Source organism: Eptesicus fuscus, chromosome 5, assembly GCF_027574615.1.
Source record: "Eptesicus fuscus isolate TK198812 chromosome 5, DD_ASM_mEF_20220401, whole genome shotgun sequence".
Classification (NCBI taxonomy): domain Eukaryota; kingdom Metazoa; phylum Chordata; class Mammalia; order Chiroptera; family Vespertilionidae; genus Eptesicus; species Eptesicus fuscus.
This window is the reverse complement of record NC_072477.1, coordinates 57,327,930-57,340,129: the sequence shown is the minus strand read 5'-3', so window position 1 is coordinate 57,340,129 and position 12,200 is coordinate 57,327,930. Positions and strand designations below refer to the sequence as shown.

Genomic DNA, 12,200 nt, shown 5'->3' with positions numbered 1-12,200 from the left:
TTATTAGCCAATAGGAATTTTTAAGTAATACAGAACTTTCACAGAAGGCTTTTCATGTGCCTTACTTTAAAAAAGGGGGAGTAGGGGCTCCGCCCTCGAGGGGCCAACGAGCATTTTGCCCTCTGGCCTTGTGCTGAGTGTGCTGCCATTGCTGGGCGCCAGGGTGGCTCCCGGCAGCGGGGATGCTACAGGAGTTGTAGCGTGGACACCATAGAACTATAAAATGAATATTTGGAGGATAATGACATCGAATCATCTATAACTCTTCAGATCCTCAAAGATGGAGAAGATGAAGCAACTAAGGAACTCATCTTCTCAAAAACAGAGGAAGCAAAAACACAGATGACAAAAAGTATTTGTCCTCCACAAGGAAGATTGAATAACTGTGTTACAAATGATTGGAGTCCAAAAAATCACTGCATTTGCATGGGATATTTTTCAGTCCCTTCTTTTTGGTTTGGTCGGATTGGAAGTATCTATTGCAGCTCTTAAATCAGATGCTATTGGTATTTCTATTGCTAGTATGAGTTTGGCATTATTGGTTCGAATTTTACATTTTTCTTGACGTATTTTGCTGGTTTTAATTTTAAGGAGAAAATATTTATTGCTCTCTCATGGATACCAAAAGCTGCAGTCCTGGCTGTGTTAGGTCCTCTGGCTCTAGAAACTGCAAGTATCAGCTCACTCCACTTGGAACCGTATTCGAAGGCTGTGCTGACAATAGCATTTTTAGCCATCTTGATCACAGCTCTGCTTATTAACATTGCACACCATGATCCAAACAAAATAAAACTGGAATCGTCAAATTAGCCCTTCATTGAAAGTTCACCTGCCTGCTTCTTCTAATGAATTATATTACATAAGACAAAAATTAAAAGATACAAATATGTGAAGACTACACAGAAGCAAGGACTTAATAAATATGTGATTTATCATAGAGCTTTTCTATGATTTTTATTGTATTTATTTAAATATGCAACATAAGCAATAAAGCAATGTACCCTTTGGGGGGTGGGAATCAAGATCAGAGTAGCCAGTATCTTAGAGGTTTTATTTCTTTTAGTAGTCTCCGAAGTGCTGGCCATTATAGAAGATTCCATGCATTTGCCTTGATAGTCTTGTGATGAACACTGTAGGGAGGGAAAAGTTGGAGTGAGGGCTGAAGGCTTGGGTGGAAGTGTCAGGTGGGAGGATTAAGAGGTCAGGTTTTCACTCTTTAGCTCTGGTTACTGTCAGACTGGCATCATCCCACCACTAATTTACAAAGTAGATTAAAGACCCCAAACCTATTTGGGTTTATTTAGAGATACATAGCAGTAAAACATATATATAGCCTGTGCAAGTGGGATGGAGCTAATGCTCAGCAAAAATTCATCATACAAGAAAATGAAACGGCTTTCCTTACCTCAAGCTTGTCCATTACATGAGTAAAATGGACACATAGCATTTGAGTGTCACAGAGTAAACACAGGTATGCCAACTAAGCATGCATTTCCCCTTAACGTCTCTTTCTTCCTTCTAACCCCCCAAATTTATCTGTTGCTTACTTTATTGGGAGATAAATGGAAGGGATCTGAGATAGAGGACTAAGAGATAGAAAAAGGCAAGAGAAATAAAAATTTTGAAGAACTTACTGAATACATAGTGAGTACCAAGGCAAAAACTTTGGAGTGCATAGAAGAAATGCTTGTTGAAGGAATGAGAGAGAGGGAAGGAAGCTAATGGGGAAAGAGGCCATGAACTGACTGCATGGCCTTTGAGGCAGAAACAACCATATACTTGTATTTCCCAATGTCAAGTCCTTCCTTCAGGGCTTTTACACTTAAAACACAATCAGATGTGTTTAATTCTAAGTCAAAGGAGAAAAAGAGCAGAAGGGAGGGGCCTGAAGGGATTGAACTATTACTTGGCCCTAGTTCCCTCCAGGAGAGACAGGACCTCTTGTGCTTGGTCACCTCCAAAGGAGGTGCTCTGCTTACATTTGTGTTTTGGACCTCAATCTAAAAAAGCCTGCCGCTTCTCATCCTCCCTCCCCCATTCCATCTCTCTATTCCTTTGGATCTGCTTTGGCTCTCTCTCTGTGGTGTGGCCATTTGCTTTGGATTCTTAGCTTCTACCTCTGGGACATAAGGCCCCACACCTGCCATTTGGCCACATCCTACCTACCAGGAGGTGACCCAGGCACTTTTCTGGATACCAGTTCTTGCCAGGCTCCAAGCTTTCGCCTGCCTGGGTGGAGGTAGGGAGATGTAATTGTTTATGAAGGACCCATTCAGATGTCAACACTATATGATTAAAGGAAATAGGCTTGGATCCATGAATGCTCTGCCAACTTGAAGCTTTGAAAGGAAAATTTTTGCATAGATGCAACTGTTTGTACCGAGGAGTACAGTCCAATGTTATTTGGGGTCGTACAGAGTGACAGACTACTTGTTCACAGGTAGTTGGACCACAGCGTCCTGACACCTTGACCCCTGGGAAGCTGCCAGGCCATGCACACTCCATCTCCCTCCCAATCTCAGGAATGAGGGCACAGCTGGGATCCTAGAATTGTGGGCACCCGCGTCCCAATCAGGAGATGGCACACTGAGAGGCATAAAGCCCCTGAGCATCCTCTGCACAAGTGGCTGCCTCTGCAAGTGCCTTTTATGTTGCGGAAAAGTGGTCCCCTGAGACCACTCCCCACTGAGTATCCAAAGATCCTGATGCTAATCTATTGTGTACTGCCCACCTGCCAGTAACTATCCCAGAACTTGCCTCTCCTGGCTGAAAACCCAAGACACTGTTTCTAGAAAGGCGCTCACAGTCCCCTTGTAAGCTAGGGGGTAGGAGGAATCTACTTCTGTCCTAGGGGGTTCCAGTAGAGTGTCCTGCAACTCCATTCCTATTTCTCCAGGGCACTTCTCCAAGAAGAGGCTAAATAGCCTATAGAAAAGCATGACCTGCTAAGTAAAAATGGCAACTACTTCAAGAAAGACCTCTGTATGCAGTCTAGAGCAGCTAGTAGAAGCTTGACCAGTACCAAGCAAGGTTACTTTTCCCAAGCAGCTTTACTTTTCACTTTACGGTGCCATGTGCTGGGCAAAGAGCTCCTCTTATAAGCCAGAGGCACAAGGGGGGAGCAGAGGAAGACCTGCTCTGTCACCTCCAGCCACCCAGTCCAGAGGCTACTGTTGAAGAGTAGGGTTTGAGCAGCAGAGGGCAGCAAAACACCACTGTGTCAAGTTGAAGGCTAAGGCAACTTAGGGAGGCTGAAGTGAAAGGACAGAGGGTCTGATCTTCCAAGGGACAGTGGCTCATTCTGGCCTGAGGTACTGCAACCATGCTTGCCCTCCTGCTGATTGCATCTCTGGACTCAAAATTTTTGTTGAAGTCCTCAGGGACTTCTGGCATGGTAAGACCTGAGATAAGGAGGCCTGGCTCAAGGGTGAACAAAATACATGGTTATAGTTGGCTTCACTGATTGTACATCCTCCTCCTGGTCTTCCCTCCTCCTTATAGTAATGGAGGCCTTAAGACACCATATTTCCTCCTCACCTTTTGGCACCTCATCACAGCTCTACTCAGCAAAAATTTCTCTAAATGCTTCACTCCCCTATCTGGATTGTATCCCAATCTTGTGGGGTACACATCTGTCCACATGCACAGCTACCTGTTCTCCAATAATTACCTAGAGAAAGAACTAAGCCAAAAACAGTATACCTTGGGTGCTCAGGGAAGACTTGCCCTTGCTACCCATCACCAACAATGAGCCTGATCCAACTATCCAGGAACATTTACCTGTAACAAATCTGCCCCTTCTCTCTCTGCCCCCTTTCTCTCTATCCCTGCCACAGAAACTATGGCTTCCACCCACACCAAATTTCCCAATGCTTTGCTCATACCAACACTAGCAGACAGCCTGCCATTGGGAGAGCTACAGCATTGCCTTCCAGGGAGGCCTTAGCAAGCCTTGCTCTGACATGTTGAAGACTACAACAAAGAGTCCACCAACCACCCCTGGGCTCCAGAGCAAGCACATGTGTCCAACTCATCTTATCAGTTAGCAGACTTTCAAGGCAGAGAGCTCTTAGGCAGCAATTTGGGTGATAATTAACATAACAAAAGAGCACAGCCCAGTAAGCACCACCACAGTCCAATTTCATTGCTTTTCTTGGAGAAAGAACCATGATGTTCTTCTCATTGTCTGGCTCTGGTTGACCCTCTTCGCAGCTGGTAATTTACCTCTAGTCATTGCCTTTGACAACTTTCAGTTATTAATTATACCCATCTGTTAAGCAATTTTACTGAGTGAAGAAAGACTAGAGAGAGGGATGGGAAATAAGAATATGATGTGGTGGGGGAAGATGGACGCAGACAGAAGCCAAAGGTCTCGAACTGAGAAAGTAATATAGCCCCACAAGGTGCATACTTTAATATCCACACAGAAACCTATTAACTAGAATCTAAGCCTTAAGATAAAAAAATTAGGGATAATTACTAATTGCAGCACAATTACAAGCTGACAACATTGTGGGGTTTTTTTTTTTAGCCAAGTACAACTGAGCAAAATTCTCATAAATCAAACTAGTCTCCATTCTCCTCTCTCTTTTTGCTGATCCATCTCTGAATCCAACTCTCCCTCCTTTCTCTACTGGTATGTCCCACCCATCTGCAGATAAGCGCCTTCTCTCCCACCCCATCGGTATATCACCCTGCAGGCATGGGGCAGACATACATCTTCCAATGAGGTAGGCCAAGGTAAAGACCAGGAGGTACTAACTAAATTGGTCCGTCTTCTGGTACTTGTTTTGTTGGCATTTCTCTTTGCCCCCGGGTCCCCACCCCTCTTTGAAGGTTGATTCTTGTCTGAACCACAGTCTTCAACCAGCAGGGTATAAAGTGCTTCTTATTCACTCAGCACATTGCATTTAAAAGCCAAGTGTGCCCTGACCATCAGGTACATTCAAAGCTCACTGTCAGGGCACCAGGTCTTCATTAGCTTAAAGGGAATCCTCCTCTGAAGAGCAGTATAGCCTTGCAATTTAGGCTCCTCAGGCCTTCTTTTTCTGTGTTTGTTTTGTGTGTGTGTGTTTTTATTTAAAATAACAGCTTTTATTGAGATATTGTTCATACACCATACATATCACCCATTTAACGTGTACAGTTCAAATAAAAATGTTTAAGATTAAGAAGTATACAATTCAATAGTTTTTAGTGTATTTACAGAGTTAGGCAACAATCACCATAATCAATATTACAGCATTTTCATCCCACTCCATCCTTTCCTTCCCCATTTGTTACTACTTTCTGTTTCTATAGTTTCGCCTGTCTGGACATTTCATATAGATTGAAATCATATGTGATATTTTATGACTGGCTTCTTTCACTTAGCATAATGTTTCAAGGTTCACCCATGAAGCCTGTATCATTACTTCATTCCTACTGTGACCAGATAATATTCCATTGATGGATACACCCCATTTTGTTTCTCCATGACTTGAGGACATTTGGGTTGTTTCCACTTTTTGGCTCTTGTGAAGAATGCTACTATGAACATTCACCTACAAGCTTTGTACAGACACATGTTTTTAGTTCTCCTGGGTATCTATCGTCTGAGAAGTGGAATTACTAAGTCATCTGGTAACTCTAGGTTGAACCTTTCTAGGAGTGATACTGTTTTCCAAAGTGGCTGCACCACTTTACATGACATCTCATAATATGTTGTGTCCTATGTTAGTTTGGAGCTTTTGGTTGCAAGATATGAAGACTCACTCCATCTACTTTAGGAAAGGGAATCTACCTGTGGCGTAATCCCTACTCCTCAGGCCTTCTTTAGCTTAAAGGGAATCCTCCTCAAGAAGAGCAATGCTTACTTGCTATATACATCCTCCTCACACTATCCCCTCCCCCCATTCAGGGTTTCCCAACTCTTTTTATTCTGTAGGATCTGTGCACTGAAGATATACTGGATTATGTACAAGCACAGAGTTGACACCTCTTGCCTGTGACATCTTGAAAGAGGTAAGCTCTGACCCCAGAATGCACCTCTGGGCCTCTAGAGGGGACAGGAGGTGCTGCTCCAGTCTTGCTGAGGATGATTCCAGCAGAAACAGCTCGTTTATCCTACCCAACATTTCCATCCATAGGGTGGCAGCAATATATGGCAGGATTGACAAGAGTGGGGCTTGCCCCTGCATGTCCCTCTCACACATAATCCATTCAAATGACATCCACTCTAAAGAAAACATTGACCTTTGAATGAGCTAGGAAATTTATCGCTTTCCTTCTTTGCCTATCCTGTCCTTCCCCATCCCTTAGACCATCCCCAATCAAAACAATGGAAAATATATCCTTGAAGCAGAGAAAAAAGAGACAAGGAGGCTAACAACTGCCACGGTGTTAGTGTGATTACTTCCGAGAGGCACTGCTAAAACTGTGAGACAATGTGGCATGTTCTCTGGCAAATCAGGGGAGGTCTGTTTTGAAGTGACTAGGAAACCGAGTCCACTTGAACTTGGGGCTTCTTTCACTGCCACTTCCTTGAGGATGTTGTAAGCCTCCTCAGTTTCTCAGGCAGCTGCAGCTCAGACATTGGTCCTAGGGCTTTGTGAAAGGAATCTGTTCCCACACAGGCCCCCCACAGGCCCCTCCTCCTCTCGTGGGTGGAACTCCTTTGCCCTAACTCCACTCTGGCCAGGTCTCCACCCTACTCCCAAATGGACACTCCTCCATCCTTCAGTTAAAACCCCCAAAGTTATTGTTAAACTGACTCCTGGTTCTCCTCAATGATTCAGGGCTAAAACTATTTAAAGAAAGAAACAGAAGTGCCACCTTCTTGATTCTAACCCAAATCAGGTCCAAGTCACCAGCAGATTTTACTGGCAGCTAGTAGGCAAGCCTGTGTGCATCTTGGAGGTGGGGCATGAATGTTAAAAAGTTCAATTCCTCAGCAAAATAGCCCATGGTTGACTAGGTTTGATGCACAGAAGCTAAAGAGTATTATTGGAGTAAAATGTAAGTAATAGATAGCTGCATTTGTATAACAATCCAAAGCACCAAGAATATGCCCCCTGAAGTCTCAATCCCACCCCCCAGCCTCTTTCCCCTAAAAATTCAGGAACCTCTCAAGAGTAAAGGCCATGTCTTACTCATCTTCCTATCCCTGGGCTGCTGATGCCTATAGCACTTTGTGGTGGTACAGTGGTTTTTGAATGAATGAAACTATTTATCCTCTGCCTGGTCCCCAGCCCCGCCTTCCCTGGCATTCCTCAAGTTTTGACAGCTGTTACCTGAGCTCTCGGTCCTGCCACATTCCCAGACCAATCATTTCTTGAGGCAGGAATTCTTATTCAAACAGCCACAGTTCTACCCACTATCCAAAGTGTGCTACCAATTCCCTGCTCACCCCCAGTGATCTAATTTGGGCTTTGGTGCCCTTGAGCTGACCTCTAGTGATGCACATTTGCTCCACAGGACACACAGTCTCTATCATCCCACACCCCTTGAGATTCCCCTGCTAAAACCTGGACCCTCCCATCTAAAGCTTCACCACTCAGTACCCAGGCTCATCTGATCTGGGTTCCTTGTTCTAGGTAATCTGTCTAGTAAGCACTCCAGCCCCACCCTCCTCCACCTTTGGCCCACTCCCGGGCCCACTGCAGAGACAGATGCACTGCCCCTTATTCCACTCCCGGTCCTCATCCCCACCTCTTTCCTGGAAACAGAAGTCCTGCTCTGAACTCCTGGCCAACAGCTCACTCCCTGTGAAACTCTGTGGTGGCAGCCACCTCTCTGTCCTGGTCTGGTCTCTGCTTTGCCCCTCTCATGAAACACCCCACATCCATTTCCTGAAGCCCTGGTTCGGACCATTTGTTTAAATCAAGACGATATTGCTGTGCCCTTTACCCTCCCAGCTGGTCCTCTGCTTAGCATCTGGTTCACTGTTGATGAGAGGGTCCTGCCATCTCCCAGCCTTTCTTGCAAACCTTCAGTATGACAAAGGGATCAGTAACACAGTGGTGGCTCCCCTCCCCCCCCCCCCCGACACACACACTTGTATTCTAGATTCATCCTTGCACTGTCAAGAGAAATGAAAGGTGAACTAAGCAGGAGGGGTTGTTCTGAAATGGGTTTATTGTTATAGAACTAGGGGTTTGGGCTAGTTACATTTTTCATGAAGGAGAGGGCTGAAGGGTGCAGTTCTCTGAATCGGACATGTGCAATAGTCTGGAACAGTCCCACTTTCCATCCTCTTTTATTCTTTTCAATGAAGGCAATTTATTTTGTGCTTATTAAACACACAAATCTTTGCATTTCAAATGCTTTGTTAGACTTTATACACACTTCCAAAAATTTTTTAAATGAGTTATTTCTCAAGTCATGAGTTTGGGGAAAGGGGGCCTGGGCACTGTTGTGCAGTCTCTGAGACAGCTGTGGGGAAGAGCAGCTCTCCTGGGGGCCCTTGCACCTGACTGCTCCGGCTTCATATTGGGTCCCCATTTATCAACCAGAATGTCCATCTGGCCCTGCTAGTCATCTTTCTTGGCTCCTTGCTCTGATGGCTACAAACCACTATCCTGTCTCTGGTTGGGTGGGTGCTTTGGGGCTTTCTGGATAGAAGGTTTGCCTGCAAAGCTCTTAGCTGCCTACAGGACCTGCCCCCATCTTTCCCCCCTCTCATTCAGACAGACTTTCAGGATCCCTGCATGTCCTCTTCCCAGCCCTTGCCAGAAAACTGGAGTCATCCCCTGCTTCTTGCTCCTGGTAAATAGGAGGCAACCCCCTGCTGTCACTTCCCCAGAGCTATTTGCATTTTAAGCCTTTTTCCATTGACTCAAGGAAGGAAGCTTTGCCCCATTGAAGGAATGTTAGCATTGCCTTCAGGGGGCTGGAGGAGCTGGGGAGAAGCTCTCTTCTGTGCCCCTATACAACATGAATGCTACCAGACCCAGTAGAGGCTGACGAAGGTCAAGCGTGAACAGCGAGGCAGCCACCCCATTCCCCACCATATATATGCCCCACCACTGAACGTCGGCAGGCTGCAGGTGTGAAACTGAGGTTGAGCTGCAAATCCATCTTGGGAAGACCGGCTTACCTAGCTGGCCCCAGCCTGTGGGAGCCTCCCTCCCCTAACTCCTCAGAGTTTCTATTTACTTGACATCCTTACTCAGCCTGAATCACCCAGAAATGAGGCAAAGTTTTCCTTTGCACAGTGCCTGGCACATAGTAAGCACTCAGTAAATGTTAGCTATTAATAATAAAAAGAATAAGTCTGGAATGGGATCCATGGGATGGCTAGAAGCTGCTAGGAGTAGCAGGGCACCAGGACAGGAAGGGCAGCTCCACTCCCAGCACAGGGTGACCATTCATTAATGTTTCTGAACTGGAGGGACTTTCAGTTCTTTGAAGTGGAAAAAGAAAGGCTTTTGGCCAAATGACAATGATAAGGATCCTTTAGTATTCCTAAAACTCCAAAAGAGTTGAAACTGGCTAAGCATCCTACTCTATACCTAAGATGGAGATTTATGACCAAACATCCCCCTCACCACCACCACCACTGAGGAAACAAAGGGAAGCTAGATAGACAGGGACCTTGGGGGGAGGGGGAGGGGGAGGGTGAAGAAGTAAAACTGGGACCCCAACTAGGCGGAATTACTAAGACATCCCAACTGGGTGGGGAAGGAGGGCATGTGTGAAAGGCATGAACTTTAAAATGTATGAACATTTCTAAGACAGACAGCACGCAGATAACCAATCACAAGACAATGAGGCATATAAACCAATCCCATGGATATTAGTAAGGCAAAATTCTTTGAGAAGGCCAATTAAAAGCCAGCAAGGCTGTATCCACCCCCTAAATTAAAAGGTGGTGCTTCCTCTCGCTCCTCCCCTTTCTCCCCAGCACGCAATGGGTTCCTGATGTTCCTGTGGTGGGGGAGTACATCCCCGGTGCCCACGTGGCTTATGGCCATGTGGGACTCTACACATGGACTAATAGACTCTAATTTGCATGGATGCTCTCAATAAACTTTGATTCCACTAGCCATTTTTGTTGGCAACTTCATTCTTCAATTCTGTAAGATAATGAACTCGGACTCAACACCCCACATTTTGGTTTCACCACCACCACCACCACCATCACCATGTGTCTTTCATCTTGGCAGTGAAAATTTCCATTGCCCAGGTGATGTAGAGAACTTTCATAGCACCCAGCACCTTCTATGGAAGGAGATGAGGCTAGTAGGTGTGTTAAACCAATTAAGCAAAAACTATTTGCAAGATTCTCACACAAAGCTAGGGAATAGGAAGGTAAACAGCTGAGTTTCTGCTTTCAGAGACCAGAGATAACTTGCTGCCTTAAGCCCAGGATCACAGCATTGCTTCTTTCCTTCCACCTCCCCTGTCACATGGCTCTGTACTTTGTGGGTACAAGTTTGCCTCCATTTCCCGAGACTCTGGATTTCCAATTGATCCTCTAGCACTGCCTTGATTTCTAAAGCTACTTAGCTTGGACACAGGCTTTGATCCCCTGTCTAGGACTTGCCATGCCCCTTGCCCCAAAGAAGCTAGAGCCCAGCATCAAGGTACAGGTGAAGCCCGCACTTCACTTTGAGCATCACCAGGGCCCCAAAGCATTTCCCCCAAGCTCTAGATTGGATGCCGTTGGCTAGGACACTGACTACCTTCCCCACCCTTCACCCCCAGATTCTGTGTCACTTTGGTCTCAAGCATGCCTTGTGATTGAGCCAACCTAAGTCTGGCAGAAAACTGGGTTTGAAGCAGATTCAAAAAACCCTTGAAAATGAAGGTGTGGGATCAGGGGTGGGAGCACTGAAAGTTTTTAAGCAGGGACTTCATGTGATCAGAGCAGTGCTTTTGGCACTGGTGGTGGGCAGGGTGGAGTGGGTGGAGGAGTCTGATGGCAGACAGATGGTTGCATGGACCCAGATAACTTCCCCTCAAGGCAGCAAGGAGGGACCAATGTCAGAGATGGTTCAGAAGAACTGGCATGGACTTGGGGAGGTACAGGGAAGGAAATGTACATTCTTACATTAAAACTAGACAAAATCATCTTTGGAACATTTTATCTGGCTGGTCCCAGTGGCTATGAGCCCACAGTCCTCTGCCTTTTTAGAGTTGCTATTTCTTAAAGGTTCCTGCTCGGTGTCCCAGGAACCACCTGAGAATGAGGCAAGCCCACTTTAGAGGGAAAATGTTCTTGGTCATAAGAAACAGGCAAGGGGACAGACATTTAACAAGTGCTTATTGAAGAAAGAGCATTGGTAGCATTCATGGAAATGAGAAAAGAGGACTTTGCTTCAAACACTACACAGAAAAGTGCAGAACCAGGATTCCAACCTAGGTGTGTGGCCCCAACGTCCTTGCCCTTTGCACTGCAGAGTGTTTCTCTAGAAAAACCAGAATGAGGGGCAAAATAGAGGGGAAAGACGATGGATTTGAACGTGTTGAGGGGCTGGCAGGATAGATAGCAGTTAGAAATCTGGGCATGGAGATCTGGAAATAGATCAGAACCAGAAGTTACAAATCTGGGAGTCAGCACGTAACTGTTGTACTGGAAACACTGGGATACATCACAACTCCAACTCAGAAGAGGGAGGTCAGGGAGGAAAGCTCAGGCCTTAGCCCTTTGAGATGCCCTTGGCTTAGGAACTAACGGCAAAGAATCAGAAAAGAAAACAGGAGGAGGGTAGAAGGAAAGCCAGGTGAAGATCGTTTAATTGGAGTCCAAAGAGGGCAGTGTAAAAACAGGAAAGAGAAACCATCAGCTTAGTAACTACACTGACAAATAGGTTCGGGGCAGCAGCTTCAGCAATTAGACACACTGGCTCTCTCCCCTCAATCCCATTCAGTCAGGCTATTGAGCAGCAAGTGTAGACTCTTCTTTCAAGAAACTTGGCAGTAAAAGCAAGAACTGGAAGATGTGGGGGAGAGGGGAGGACCTCTTCTTTGGACAGTCTAGTCTCCAGCCATCCTACCCTGAACATGCCTGAGCTCATGGGCACCAGTCGAACAGCAGAATCACACAGGTTTAATCACTCAACTCGTAATCCCTTCGAGACAGATATTTTATCTCCCCCAACCACACTTAATAGCCGCAGTTTATAACACCTCCCTTTCAACCCCAACTCCCTGCTGAGAATAATTTTGCCACCATCACTGACCTATAAGGTAATTTATCTGTAATACGATGCTAGAAT

General features: G+C 45.7%; 1 long non-coding RNA gene across 4 annotated transcripts in view; it reads left to right on the top strand.

The window, feature by feature from the left end:
• Window positions 1-12,200, top strand: part of LOC114231982 (uncharacterized) — a 158,699-nt gene that overhangs the window by 122,702 nt on the left and 23,797 nt on the right. For all 4 annotated transcript variants that reach the window (XR_008556124.1, XR_008556126.1, XR_008556127.1 and 1 more), the window contains one exon: window positions 5,927-6,003. This is a non-coding gene — a long non-coding RNA (uncharacterized LOC114231982). The remainder of the gene's footprint in view (window positions 1-5,926; window positions 6,004-12,200) is intronic.